Below are 15,731 nucleotides of genomic sequence, written 5' to 3'. Positions count from 1 at the left end.
TATTCAAGAAGTCCAACCAACTGACATCTGAAAGGGCAGGTGGTAGACTATGTGCACATCCAACTCCACATGTGATGGGGTGCCTGGGCCCTAGAGATCTGTAGGCAAATAAAACTCATCTTCCACATGGTTCCGGTAGGTGAAAAAGGACTGCAGCCTCTATGAGGACAGGGACCACATCTCTTGTGCTCACAACTGTATGCTTAATGCCTAGCGTGGTTAGTATGATGATTGGCATGGACTAGGTACTCAATAAACGTTTGATCTTTGATGGATAGATGGGTGGAAAGATGGATGAATGCATAGATACTGTTTTCTATTTGGATGAGTGGAAGAAGAGTATGGGGTAGAAAAAAATGAGTTGGGGAAAGATTTTTGACCCATGTTAATCATATTCTTCCTTTAGCAATAAGACAAAATACTTTGGCTGAAGCTTTGCTTTTAGGTGAATTAAGGTATAGATTCTGGAGCGATCTTTGATTAGCTATGCAACATTAAACAAAAAACATCATCTTTGGGGGCCCATTTCCTCATCACTAAAATTGATACACAAAATTTATTTGGGCTCTTGAGAGGATTAAATGTAATAACAATGAAAGAGTCCATTGAACTACCTGGTACTGTGTTTTTAAAATGCTGAAAACAAAAAATAAAATGCTGAAAACAGATAAATTGAAGAGAGTTATTGACCTTTGTGCTAAAGGACATGTCACTCACATAGAGGGAACCGAAATAACACCTCAGATAATTCTGGCCCCTGGAAATCTATTATCACTTTAAATATGCATAGATAAAAGATCTTATGCTGTGTTGCAGTATTATATCATTAAATAAAAAATTCATCAAGATAAACTAATCATCTCTTCCTTGAAAAGGTAAAATGAAGTTCTTTTCACATTGCATGATTCCCCATGTTGTGTGTGTTCTAGTGTTGTTTTAGAAGATCACAAAGTATGGGCAAAGAGATGCATGGAAGTCTAGAGCAGGAGTCAGCAAACATTTTCTATAAAGGATCAAATAGTAACTATTTTAGGCTTTCGGGGGGTAGAGTCTCTGCCATAACTACTTGATTCTGGTGTGATAGCACAACAGCACCCAGAGACAATACAAAAATAAATGAGTATGCCTGTTTCAATAAAACTTTATTTATGGACACTGACATTTGAATTTCATGCAATTTTCATGTGTCACAGAATAATTCTTCTGGGTTGTAAGAAAAAAATTGCATGCAAGGCTGAATCTGGCCCATGAACTGTAGTTGACTGATTACTGGTCTAGAGAAAACAGTTTTACTTTCTAATACCTGACTGGAGTCCTTTAATGAATTAAGAGTATTTACTTTAAATATGACATTGATATTCTCCTGATGATCCAATGCTAAAGGTTAAATTATTAATATTTAACTAGAAGTGAAGCACTATTTTCAAGCTACTCAATTAATGAAATCTGGGAATAGTTAAAACATGCAGACACTTGCTGCTGGCCACAGATTAGCTAACATATATGTTTTTCAAGCAAAGACATCAAGTTAAGAAAATAAAAATAAGAGAAAACAACTTTTGTCAGGTTTTGCTTAATCAATTTTTAAAGTGTGTTTTAGGGTGATAATCACTGAAAAGGCATATTTCATTTCCTAATATAATACATAGCAATTTCCTATCCTGCTGGTATAAAACCTGTGGGATTATTATTTCCATGTCTTATTAAAACCTGCCTTTGAGGCAGAGAATTGAAATGCCCAATCACAGGTTAACTATTATCACTTGCAAAGCTCCAATTTGGTTTGAACAATAACTCTCTAAGTTAGAGACTTGAAATTATTTATCTTCTTCTTTATTTTCCCTTAGAACATTGTGTTTTTAATTGACCTAAATCTAACTCCCACAGATTCTGCATAAATGATCACAGTGTTAAGAACTAAATACAATTTCTCTAATTCTGTTTGATACAGTAAGACTTAGCTGGAACTGCAGCTCAACTGTCAAATTAAAAACTCTTCCAGTTTTCACAAATACATGGAAGCACTATTGACATGGATTCAATTCATCCTTTTGATATATTGTTGCTATGGACTGAATGTTTGTGTCTCACCCAAATTCATATTGTGAAACCATAACCCCCAGTGTGATGGTATTTGTAAGTGAGGCCTTAGGGAAGTAATCAGGTTTAGGTGAGGTGATGAGGATGGGGACCCGCATAGGAAAAGACCAAAGTTTTCTTTCTCCACCACGTGAAGACAAAGGGAAAGGTAGCTATCTGCAAGCCAAGGAGAGAGTTCTCACCAGGAGCCAAATCTGCCTGCACCTTAATCTTGGATTTCCCAACCTCCAGAACTGAGAGAATTAAATGTCTGTTGTTCTGCTATCAGTTCTCTTGCCTGGAAAATTCCATAGACAGAGGAACCTGGCGGGCTACAACCCACAAGGTTGCAAGAGTCGGCTATGACTGAACACAAACCCACAAACACGCGTCCAGCTACTTAGTCTATGGTATTTTGTTGTAGTAGCCTGAGCTAAGACAACAGAATCGCCAGGCATAGAAACTAACATGCTTTCTTTAGCTGTGCTGCCCTCAGCACGTTGCTCATTGCCTATTTTCAATAAAACGAGGATTATAGTGGTGCCTATCCCTGATGGCTCAGGTGGTAAAGCGTTTGCCTGCAGTGCAGGAGACCCAGGTTCGATCCCTGGGTTGGGAAGATTCCCTGAAGAAGGGCATGGCAACCCACTCCAGTATTCTTGCCTGGAGAATCCCATGGACAGAGGAGCCTGGCAGGCTATAGTCCATGGGGTCGCAAAGAGTCAGACACGACTGAGGGACTAACACTCACTTTCATACTTAGAGTTGCCAGGAGGATGAAATAATATTCATAAAGCACATAAGGAACACTTTATAGATGTTCACTTACAAACTTCCTCATATTTATATATTTATTTTTACATTTGGTGGTTTAAGCTATATACACAGCAAATTATTTTCATTTAAATGTTGAGTAAGCTTTAACTAACTAATAGTCATGTGAAAATAAATGAGATAAATAGAAATTAAAATAACAAAATGATACTATTTCTCAGGTTGGCTAATTTTTTTTAACTATTCAATGTTGTACATGAAATACACAGAGGCATGTTTAATGGCCTAACCTTTCCAGAAAGTAACTCTGCAATATTCCTAAATCCTTAACATTATTCATAACCTTTGAATCACTGATTCCTCTTTTGGCAATGCTTCTTACTGGAATAATAAGATGTGGAGTTAAATGTATATTATCTAGGGTGAAACAGATCACCAGCCCAGGTTGGGTGCATGAGACAAGTGCTCGGGCCTGGTGCACTGGGAAGACCCAGAGGGATCCGGTGGAGAGGGAGGTGGGAGGGGGGACCGGGATGGGGAATACATGTAAATCCATGGCTAATTCATTTCAATGTATGACAAAAACTACTGCAATGATGTAATTAGCCTCCAACTAATAAAAATAAATGGAAAAAAAAATACAGGGCTTCAAGTGGAAAAAAAAAAAAGATGTGGAGTTAAAGATGGATATGTGAAGATATTTACCATAGCATTATTTATAGTCAACTTCTCAAACAAGAATTTCTTCTCTCCTGACTTTGGGCACTGCAGTGTTTATCAGTGCTTCGAGACAGTCTTTGCACTCAGGAAGGTTACATTCTAAATGGTAAGAGAGAGCAAATACACATCAAATAACAGCACATAATTCTTTCCTAGGTATGTAAAACATTCTAATTTCTGACATGCTTGGACCACTGATGCCTCAATAATTCAGATAAAGGAAGGCCAAAGTACTCCAAAGATCCTTCTTGGAAGAGAGTTGATCTGGCCCTTCTAAAGTGGGTACCACTTGAATGCAGGTGGAAGGGAGAAGAACAAGACATTTCAGGTGAGGTTTGATCAGTAGTTTTACATTATGCTTATTACTCTGGTGTAATTATTGATAGTGCACCTTTTCACACTCCAAAGTGTCCTAATTTTTTTTTATTTGTACACCAGTGTTTATTGCAGCACCATTCACAGTAGCCAAAAGGTAAAAAGCAACACAAGTGTCCATCAACAGATGAATGGATAAACAATATATATATATATATAAAAAATGGAATATTACCACATATATTAATATTATTCTACTCCATTACATATATAAAATAATATATTATTATATATAATAAAATAATATATAAATATATAAGTAATATTATTAAGCCATAAAAAAGAAATTCTGATACCTGCTAAAACATGTACAATCTTGAAACAACACAGACATAAATAATAATACAGACACAAAAGGACAAATATCACAAGATTCCATTTATATGAATATAGAATAGACAAATTCATATAGACAGGAAAAATACCTCTATTTTTACCAAGGACTGGTGGGGGAGGGGAAATGAGTGTTATTATTTAATGGGTTCAGAGTTTCCATTGGGGATGATGAAGAGTTTTAAAAATAGCAATGATAGTTGTACAACATTGCACATCAAAGTGTCCTAATTTTTACAATAAATTATATGAACACCCTAAGCAAAAATACTCTAAGTAGTGGGCATTCATGTTCACTAAATTGGTCAATCAGCTCAACAGATAGTAATTTTTACTAGCATCAGCAAGAGATCATTTGTTCATTCAGATTATTTGTTCATTTATTATTCAACGTGAATTCAACATAAAATGGCAATTTGTTTTAACTTTTTACTGTTAATGCAGAAAGAGAGCCAACTAAAGAAATGGACTGTAAATGAGAGTCTTCTTTTTTGCATAGTTTTTTTCCCCTTTTTTCCCCTTCTTTACAGTTATCAGGATACTAGAAGAGATATCAGAAAAATTCCTAAAGCTTCATGGTAACAGGCACATCTAGAGTTTGTAGAGTGAACAAAGATCCCCAATGGCTTAAGGAAGAAGATTATGGAAATTTTCCAGGATTTTGCAGGACAGGGATTGGGATAAGGTTTTTTTCCCCCAGGTTTATCCTTAGAATTAAGTCTAAGGCTCACAGAATTAAAAGACTTGCTTGGTCTGAAATCAACTGAGATTTGGGAAAGGGGCTACTATCTCCATGCTCAGCAAATCAAACCCCAGTTGAGCATCATCATTTCTGTACACAATGTGAAACTGGAAGCCCTAAATCATGTGAATGGCTGACACCAGAAAAAAAACACAATCACTCAGCATTCTTGCCATCACAAGAAAATCACAGCTTGTTACAGAGTGTTCACTGGTAACCATGGAATATGAAATACAAATTTTGGTCAGACCAAATTTAACAATAACTTCAGTCAGTTATAAACTGGAATTTTCCAGTTTCTATGTTATAGAAAATTTTATGCTATGATCAATTTGATAAAAATATCTGCATGAAAGGCTCTATAATACCAAAACTGAACTACTTTCTAAGTAAATATTGCTTCAAGGTAGTGCCTGATTAACATACTTATAAGCTGTAAATTTAAGCAGAAAAATTTGATGCAAGAGGGAAAAATAATTGATTAATCAATATGCAATCAACAGCTAGCAAGATAGAGATTTGTCAGAAGAAGAAAAGTCACTTTTAAAAAGTCCTTATTACATAGCATTCATTACTCAGTACATCATAGGTTTTATCGTGGTCTGATTATGCCAGCAGCACACCTCAAACTTAAGAGTTGAAACGGTCAAGTTGATGTTTAGGGCAGGCAGTTTCATTAAAATATAACAAAAGGGAACAATGGTAATATTTATACAAAATACTGCCACCATCCAAGACTCTTCTGGGACCACAAAATAAAATCCTAACAATTCCAACCTTAAAAAAAATTATTCTAAATTTTGCTTTCACTTTCACACCATCAGGATTATTCCCCTAATAATGTGTGGAAGCAAAAATCACTAGGCTAATTATTTCAGCTCCTATTTGAGAGAAAACCCTGTTACACCAATAGAGAAAAAAGAAAACCTAACTTTTGATAATTAGCAGAGTTTTCATTCAAATGTCTCTCCGTGAAAGACTCAAAAAGTCACTTCACTAAATTTAAATATGTTTCTGTCCCCCAACTTCTTCTCAAACCTAATTAAACTTTTCTGTAATTGTTTTTACCCCTTCCTCTGAAGTATTAGCTATAGTAAATGAAAATTTTGATAATGTTTTTATTAGCATTTTTAATCCTCCTAATTATTAATCAGTGGTTGGGTGGCTTAAGTCAAAATGATTCTTTTGAGGCTCTCTGAAGTTAATTTTTGAGTAGTTCCATCAACATTCAGATAATAAATAGTGATTAATTTCTCCTTACAGAGAAAGAAAAATGAGAAATAATTGTTCATAAAACAAAGAAGGTTGCCATTCCTGACAAAACAATATGGCCAGAGCTACAAGAATGACAGTTTTCAACGAAGTCAGGAAAGAACTTACTCTGAATTCCCATAAGGAAGCAAATCAGAGGATTGGGCAGATAGAGACAACAATTAGTGCAAGTTTTTCTTACAGTGGTGGGACAGCTATTGAAGGCAAAATATAAACAATACCATGAGAAGAAACAAAAAGTGGGAAAGAGAGCCTTTATTAGGCAATTGGTATCTAAGACTATCTACTTCAACATAAAATAAATTCTGAATAATGTTCACAGTTGGACTGAAGAAAATGATAAAGTCAAAAAAGAGCAAGCGTAACACTGAAAAATACTGACAGAAGCAGTGCAAAATCAGTGGTCTGAGGTAAATCTGCCAGAACTAAATCTTCAAAAGTTGCTGGCAAGTTGGCATACATTCAAAACTGAAGACTGAAATAATGTTCGGGTTCTGTGTGCAAATAACCAAATTTCAGACATTTAAATGAATTGTCTGCACAACCACACAACTAATTTGACTGCACTGTTTAGATATTTTTAGTGAAAATTGCCATCTAAAAATCACTCTATACACTTCATTAAAATCTCCACTTGTTTTCAGTTGTAACAATAACTCTTCCTGGTATCTGTCCACTGAACAAGGAGTCAGTTGGCAGACAGAGAAAATAGGGCCAAATTACTACTCTCCTAATATTAAACTCAAGTTTTTATTTCCAGCCCAAAGGAAGAAAATAATCATTTTCAACAGATGAAAGAAAAATCATATGCAGCCCCAGACTAAAAGATTTACATTTTTAAATTGAAAATGTTATTAGCTAGTAAGAACAAAAGGTTAAAGCACAATTTGGTATACTAAAATGAATACGATCTAATGGATAATGAATTCTATTTTTAGACAAATGTTAGGCTGTAGAGGAATGCCACACTTGTAAATGGGAAAGTTATAATTTAGCTAACCTGAAAATTAGAGGTTTTAGGAAGCATGAATTGAAAGTCTCATCTGAAGGGATTTCTGAATGCCAAAAATCAGGAATGAAAACCCAGAATCTAAGAAATGTGAAAGGGGAAAAGATTGCCAAGGCAGCAGGAGTGGAAGGGGGCAGAAACATAGACTGAAATAAAAAAGGGACATTGGTACAGATTACAAAAATAATGTAAATTATTTCAAAGATATTCCCTCTGAATTAGACGCCTGTATGACGCTGTGGATTCAAAATAAATTTTCACAGGGTTTTACTTTTGTCATATATTTTAGAGAGTGTGTGTAGTAAGAGTAAGAACAAGAGAGAAAAGGGAGGAGGGAAATACTGACAGATCATCACCAACCTGCTACAGCACCAACTCCCAAATCCCATTGAGTTTTAAAAGTAAATGTGAAATTTAATTATTATTGTTTAAGCTTCCTTTTAGATTTAAGCCAATTTACATTAAGATTTTAAGTGATTTTTAATAAGCAAAAGGTCAGCACTACAGCTATGATTCTATGCTAGAAAAAAATACACATGTGGATGACTGCTGATGTTAACAGAGGACTGGATCCTGTTGTTAATCGTATTCAATGTGTTGAACACTTACAGCAGTGTTTTTGATAAGCTTCTGATCCCATAATTTTAAAATCCAATAAAATGTAAAGAAGACAAAAGCAATGCCCTAGAAAACCGAGCCTGCATTCTAATTCATCCTCACTGCTCTCTCATCAGGTGAGCTGCTGATTCCACATCCATCACTCAAGAAAGCAAACCTGTCACCTGCATTATCTTCTAGGTCCATGTCTACATTTTACTTCCCATCTGAACAAACAAAAACCTAAAAGGACTAATCTTTTCATTGAAATGAAGACAGAAGCTTGTACATGGAATTGGGTGTTCATCCTAACTCTGCTTTTGTTTGCTTCATGGCATTTTTCAAATTGAATATATACATGCAAACAGTGAAAAACAGTTTTTCAGCTGTCCCTGAAAAAGTAGCTTTTCAGTTTTTCAAAGGACCACAACTGTCCTTGTCCTTTGAAGAATCTTCAATTGAAAACATGTGATGAGACCAACAAGGAAACATCAAGAAAGTAAAAGGTTTGCTCAGGTGCTTACAAACCAGCTTTCTTTGCTGCTTTATCCTATAACTGAAACTCCAGTTATAATCTCATGCATGCAGGGACTGCTTCTTCCTTGGAGCTGTTGTTCAGACTGCTTCTCTCTCTGAGCCATTGTTCTTATTTCTTCCCCAACCTCCGAAGCCTGGAAGAGTCTCCACTTCACATATTGACAGTCTATCTTCTTCCAGAGCCAGTTCAAGGTCCCCTGCCTTCTATGAGGTCTTTGTTAATCACTTCTAATCATTCCAAATTCTCCATCCTCTCAACGTAGATGGAATTATCAGGTATTCTCTAACTTTTCCTGTGTCCTATCCAATCAGAGTGGTAATCTGTATGAAAGCTGAAGCAGTTTTTTTTTTTTATTATTACAAGACTTTGAACAGTGACAGAGGCATGGGCATTTGACAAATACTTGCTGGTGGATGGACTGAGGGATCAATTCTTTTCTTGGCTGGTAAACGGAAGAGAGTATAGGGAAAAGACTTGTCCCTGAGATAAACAGTCACCTAACTACCTGGTTTCATAAAGGATCAAGGCATAGCAATCATATTATGCCTAAAGAAGAATTGGGGGGGGAGCCCCCTTGTTTCACATTCACCATATCCTTCAAGTTGGCAGCACCCCTGAATTAACAGCGATGACAAGGACTTGCTTAAACTATAATCACAGAGAGAGGGGAGAGTAAAATCTATTCCCTTGCATGGAAGAAGGGGACATTTGTGGTTCCGAGAAGATTGCCCAGTTGGGAGAAAACTTCTTCCAAAGTCATTTATCTTATTCTTCAGCAACAGTGGCGTGAAGCCTGGGATTTGGCACACCGACAATTATGGTAAGTAGCTCAAAACGTCGGCATTTAAGGAGGAGAACCTTTCAGTTGTGATATGCTGAATGGGCGCTTTCAGCCTGAAGAAGGTCACACCACATGTGATGGATGATGCAATAAATTTGGTCTTATAGACACTGAAAAACTTTAGAGAAAAATTAAAATTAAAAAAGCATGCATTTAAAGTATATGAATAAACTGATGTGTACATTATAAATATTTCCACAACCTGTCTTTGGAGCATTTCAGCAAAACATGCATTCCGCATGCTTGAAGAGACTCCATAGTCAGAACAAGGCAATATTCTCCTTGTTCAAATAAATGCTCTTAGGCTGAAGAATTTTAACAGCCCACAGGGAGAAAGCCTAGAAACTGCTTAAGCAAATTCTAAGCATGCCCACGTGGTTTCTGCTCAGCTGCAGGTAATTATCAATCATATTCTGGCAAAAGCTTGACAACATCACTTGCTTTCTCATCTTTTTTTCTCATTATGCTTTTCTCCCAATAGAAAAATACCATTTTAAAAATAACAAACATCCATATATTTCCTATAGTTCTTGACAGAATGGATAGTTTATAACTTTACCTTTTCTTTTACTCATTTTCAGTCCATGGGCATAGAGCCATTTCATCTTTTCCAATTCATCATGTATGTATGGTAATAACAACTATGTGCAATATATCTTACATTCAATATTAAATATAAGATTTAATTTCTTATATATGTGGTATATCTTGGAAACAAGCAGCAGAATCTGCACATTTGCTTCAAATACTCACCTAAAGATGCCGAGCACTTATTCCAACTTTGATCTTGTTGCTCAGAAGCGTCTGTAGAGCTGCTTTTTGAAAACTATCCTCAGATATTTACATGTAACATGCCTTAGAATCACACCTTGGTTAGGCAAAAAAAAAAAAAACTACCTTTCCAGCACTATCCATTGTCATATTTTCCAAATGAGCCTAAGCAGTGAATTTCTTTAAACCTTAGTGTACACCAAAAGGCCACTCCTAGGTATATACCCAAAAGAATTGATAATATATGTCCAAACACAAAGACTTGTAAAAGAGAATCCATCACAGCATTATTCAAAGAGCCAAAAAGCAGAAACAACCCAAATGTCCATCAACTGATGAACAGATAAACCAGATGTGCTCTCACATTGGAATATTCACACGTTGGAATATTATTCAGTAACAAAATGAAATGAAGTCCTGATACATGAACCTTGAAAAAATTATGCTAAGTAAAAGAAGCCAGAGATGAAATGCTACATATTGTATGATTGTATTTACATGAGATGCCCAGAATAGGCAAATCCAAAGAGACAGAAAGAGAAAGCAGATTAGTGGTTTCCAGGGGCTGGGGACAGGGAGGAATGGGGAGTGATTGCTTAATGAATACAGAATTTCTTGGGGTGATGAAATGTTCTAAAATTGATGTTTTCACAATTCTGGGCCTATATTAGAAACAAATGGATTCTACATTTTAAATCAGTGAGTTGTGTCATATATGAATTAAATCTCAATAAAGCTTCTCAAAAAAACCCTAAAGGCTATAACTGAAATCTCCTTAATAAAGGGGTTCTCCTGTAGAACTTCCCTACATTTTTTGTGAAGAACAATTTGAGACTTTCCAGAAAGCACTGAGAAAAAAGATTAGTTTTCTTGCCCATTACCTCAATCACAGATCCATCATCCGGCCATTCATCCAACAACAGTCAAACAGAACAGTCCACAGCACAGAGTTCCTTCTCACATGACTCCATTCTCCCAAGCTTAAGAGCTAAGAGGAGAATGTCTCTCCTACATTCTTACTCTTGACAGCTCTTGTGAAAAATAAGTACAAAAACATGTAAGGTTTGGTTTAAAAGCAGAGGTTCCCATGCAAAAACAGTGCATTTAAAATTTTATACCCCCAAAAAAATCTAAACAAGTTTACCCCACAGTTCAGTTCAGTTGCTCAGTCATGTCCGACTCTTTGTGACCCCATGAATTGCAGCACGCCAGGCCTCCCTGTCCATCACAAACTCCCAGAGTTTACTCAAACTCATGTCCATCAAGTCAGTGATGCCATCCAGCCATCTCATCCTCTGTCGTCCCCTTCTCCTCCTGCCCCCAATCCCTCCCAGCATCAGGTCTTTTCCAATGAGTCAACTCTTTGCATGAGGTGGCCAAAGTATTGGAGTTTCAGCTTCAGCATCAGTCCTTCCAATGAACACCCAGGACTTATCTCCTTTAGGATGGACTGGTTGGATCTCCTTGCAGTCCAAGGGACTCTCAAGAGTCTTCTCCAACACCACAGTTCAAAAGCATCAATTCTTTGGCGCTCAGCTTTCTTCACAGTCCAACTCTCACATCCATACATGACCACTGGAAAAACCATAGCCTTGACCAGACCACACTTTTTTGGCAAAGTAACGTCTCTGCTTTTCAACATGCTGTCTAGGTTGGTCATAACCTTCCTTCCAAGGAGTAAGCGTCTCAATTTCATGGCTGCAGTCACCATCTGCAGTGATTTTGGAGCCCAAAAAAATAAAGTCTGACACTGTTTCCACTGTCTCCCCATCTATTTCCCATGAGGTGATGGAACCAGATGCCATAATCTTAGTTTTCTGAATGTTAAAACTTTTTCACTCTCCTCTTTCACTTTCATCAAAGAATGCTCAAACTACCGCACAATTGCACTCATCTCACACGCTAGTAAAGTAATGCTCAAAATCCTCCAAGCCAGGCTTCAGCAATACGTGAACCGAGAACTTCCAGATGTTCAAGCTGGTTTTAGAAAAGGCAGAGGAACCAGAGATCAAATTGCCAATATCCGCTGGATCATTGAAAAAGCAAGAGAGTTCCAGAAAAACATCTATTTCTGCTTTATTGACTACGCCAAAGCCTTCGACTGTGTGGATCACAATAAACTGTGGAAAATTCTGAAAGAGATGGGAATACCAGACCACCTGACCTGCCTCTTGAGAAACCTGTATGCAGGTCAGGAAGCAACAGTTAGAACTGGACATGGAACAACAGACTGGTTCCAAATAGGAAAAGGAGTACGTCAAGGCTGTGTATTGTCACCCTGCTTATTTAACTTATATGCAGAGTACATCATGAGAAACGCTGGGCTGGAAGAAGCACAAGCTGGAATCAAGATTGCCAGGAGATAATATCAATAATCTCAGATATGCAGATGACACCACCCTTATGGCAGAAAGTGAAGAGGAACTAAAAAGCCTCTTGATGAAAGTTTATCCCCCAGAGGACTAGAATTTACAGTTCTTGCTATCTGGGAAGAAATGGCACCTTCATCAGAGAGAGAAGTAACCACCCCGTCTTTTATGCTCCTGTGCATGCTAAGTTGCTTCAGTCATGTCTGACTCTTTGCAACCCTATGAACTGTAGCCTGCCAGGCTCTTCTGTCCATGGGGATTCTCCAGGCAAGAATACTGGAGTGGGTTGCCACACCCTCCTCCAGGGGATCTTTCTGACCCAGGAACTTATCTCTTATTTCTCCCACATTGCCAGGTGGGTTCTTTACCACTAGGGCCATCTGGGAAGCCCAACACACTTTTACAACAAGTTGCTGTTGCTGTTCAGTCACTAAGTCATGTCTGACTCTTTGCAACCCCATGGACTGCAGCACACCAGGCTTCCCTGTCCTTCACTCATCTCCCGGAGTTTGCTCAAACTCATGTCCATTGAGTCGGTGATGCCATCCAACCATCTCATCCTCTGTCACCCCTTCTCCTCCTGCCCTCAATCTTTCCCAGCATCAGGGTCTTTTCCAATGAGTCAGCTCTTCACATCAGGTGGCCAAAGTACTGGCTTCAGCTTCAGCATCAGTCCTTTTAATGAATATTCAGGGTTGATTTCCTTTAGGATGGACTGGTTTGATCTCCTTGCAGTCCAAGGGACTCCAAGAGTCTTCTCCAGCACCACATTCTGGAAGGCAGCTATGCTAACCACTATACCACCAATGCCAGCACCACAATTTGAAAGCATCAATTCTTCAGCACTCAGCCTTCTTTATGGTCCAACTCTCACATCCATACATAACTACTGGAAAAACCATAGCTTTGACTATATGGACCTTTACTACTATAGTATTCTGGCCTGGAGAATTCAATGCACTGTATAGTCCATGGGATCGCAAAGAGTCGGACATGACTGAGTGACTTTCACTTTCACTTCACTTTAAATAGATTTTAAAAAACAAGAACATACTGTATAACACAGGGAACTATATTCAATATCTTATAATAACCTATAATAGGAAAAGAATCTGAAAAAGAAGATATATATATATATACACACACGTATAATTGAATCACTTTGCTGTATACCTGAAACTAACACATTATAAATCAACTATACTTCTATAAAAAAATTTTTATAATTATTGCTTAACTTATACAAGTAATACATGCTTGAGATGAGTGAAAATACAAAAATTCAAAAAGGAGATTTCAATCCATCTGGAGAGATATTTAATATTTTGATGTATTTCCTTCTGAATTATCTTTTTATACACACTCGCTTCAAAATTCCAAGTCACTTAATATATAGAGTGCATTGATTACTGGATTGGGCCTTGCAATGTGGCAGAATTTTCCATTAATAGGCAGAGTCTATGCCCCTATTCTTTGAATTTGGGTTGGCCTTGTGGCTCGAACAATAGTAGACAAGTGATGGTACACAGTTTGCAGGCTATGCCTCAAGAGACTTTGGAGCATCTTCTCCCTGTCTTACAACCCTGTCTCTGCCGTGAGAGTCTGCTGAAGAATGAGAGACAATGTGGACCTGAGATGAAGTCTACTTTGCCAATATGCTACATAACCACATATGCATAAGCAGCGCAGCAGAGATCAACCAAATTCTGCCCACATTAACAGAACTACTCCATCAACCTACAAAAGAAGGGACAAAAATAAATGTTCCATGGTACACAAAGCCAAGTTTTGTGGTTGTTTGTTAAAGAGTTTATTCTAACCATAGATAACTGGTGCAGTATATAATTCTTGTCTAAGTTCTGAGAAGCTGACTCCTGCTCATCAGAAATGGAGTTGAAAAGATATTGGGCACCTGAGGATCATGGAGAGGCTGAGAACCAAGTTTTCCAAAACAATTTCCAAAAGGTTTTCAGAACAGCATAGAGCTGACCTAATAATTAAACTGCATTTGATCCTCCTCCAACTCCAGATGCTATAGTTTATGTTCCCTCCAAAATCTCAACCTTGCAGCAGCCACACTATCACCAGACAGATGCCACTCTCACCAGAAACTCAACCTTTCTGACACTGCTGCCCCACAAAGCTACAAGTTCTGCTTCCACTGGTGCAAGAAAATGGATGCTTTCATTATGCTCTTACCTAGAGAAACCTAGGGAGCATTTTACCTTATAAAAATATTAAAAATAGGCAAAGGACTTGAGCAGATACTTCACTGAAGTGGATATAAGAAGGGCCAATATGCACATGAAAAGATGTTAAACATTGTTCATTTTTAGAGAAATGCAAATCAAAACCATGGTGAGATACCACATGTACCCATATTAGAATGGATAAAAGTGGAATCCACCAACACCACCAAATGCTGAGAAGGATGCAGAAAATCTAGGACTCTCACACACCGCTATAGGAATACAAAACGGCACAACCATCCTGGGAGATAGTTTAACAGTTTCTCAGAAAGTTAAACACATATTCACCATATGATTCAGCAGTCCCCATCGTGGAATTTATCCTGGAGAAATGAAAACTCGTGTTCCCACAGAAATCTTTACACAGATGTTTACAGTAGTTCTAGTCATAATCACCCCAAACTGGAAGCCAGCCAAATACTATTTCCCAGGTTAATAGATAAACTATGGTATATCTATACCATGAAATTTACTCCTCAGCAACCAAAAGGTACAAACAATTGATAATGGGTGACAACTATAGGAAGAGTCTATATGACATGATATTTTATCTTTAAAAAATTTTTTTTTAATTTTGTCTTACTTGTAACAGGGACTACATAACAGGGAATCAAATGATGATATTAGTGCTTAAAGAAGAAGAAAATAGGAATTGAAATGAGAAAAATTTCATTCAGGAAGCTAGTTAGAAGGACTAGCATGAGAGATGAGGGTCAGTGCCAGGATGGACAGAGAGAAAAAGATAAATATGACCACTGTGTAGAAAGAAGGATAAGTCTTCCCTTATATGGGGACATATGAATACAGAATATAAAAGAGAAGGAACAGTCAAAAATATTTTCAAGGTTCTAAGCCTACAAAAATGGTTATCATGGAATAAAATAGGAAAGTTTAGAGAAAACGCCGGTTGTGATATGTTTATTCATTTAGTTACTATTCCTTTTCAGGGAGAAAAGATCACTAATTATTTGAACATTTAGAGTTTGAAGTGAGATGGAACCTATAAGGAGAACTATCCTATAGGCAAAAGGAAATATGGGACTAGGATTCAACTAAGTAAGG

At 37.2% G+C, this 15,731-nt stretch overlaps 1 protein-coding gene and 1 non-coding gene across 3 annotated transcripts in view; one reads left to right on the top strand and one right to left on the bottom strand.

Annotated features, from left to right (window-relative positions):
- Nucleotides 1–15,731, bottom strand: part of ARHGAP6 (Rho GTPase activating protein 6) — a 511,877-nt gene that overhangs the window by 469,297 nt on the left and 26,849 nt on the right. The gene's annotated exons all lie outside the window — the stretch shown is intronic.
- Nucleotides 2,627–2,698, top strand: TRNAC-GCA (transfer RNA cysteine (anticodon GCA)). The gene has a single exon. It is a non-coding gene; the product is annotated as a tRNA-Cys (tRNA).

The sequence above is a fragment of the Odocoileus virginianus genome, unplaced genomic scaffold (assembly GCF_023699985.2).
Source record: "Odocoileus virginianus isolate 20LAN1187 ecotype Illinois unplaced genomic scaffold, Ovbor_1.2 Unplaced_Contig_16, whole genome shotgun sequence".
Lineage (NCBI taxonomy): Eukaryota > Metazoa > Chordata > Mammalia > Artiodactyla > Cervidae > Odocoileus > Odocoileus virginianus.
This window is presented reverse-complemented; position numbering and strand designations above follow the sequence as displayed.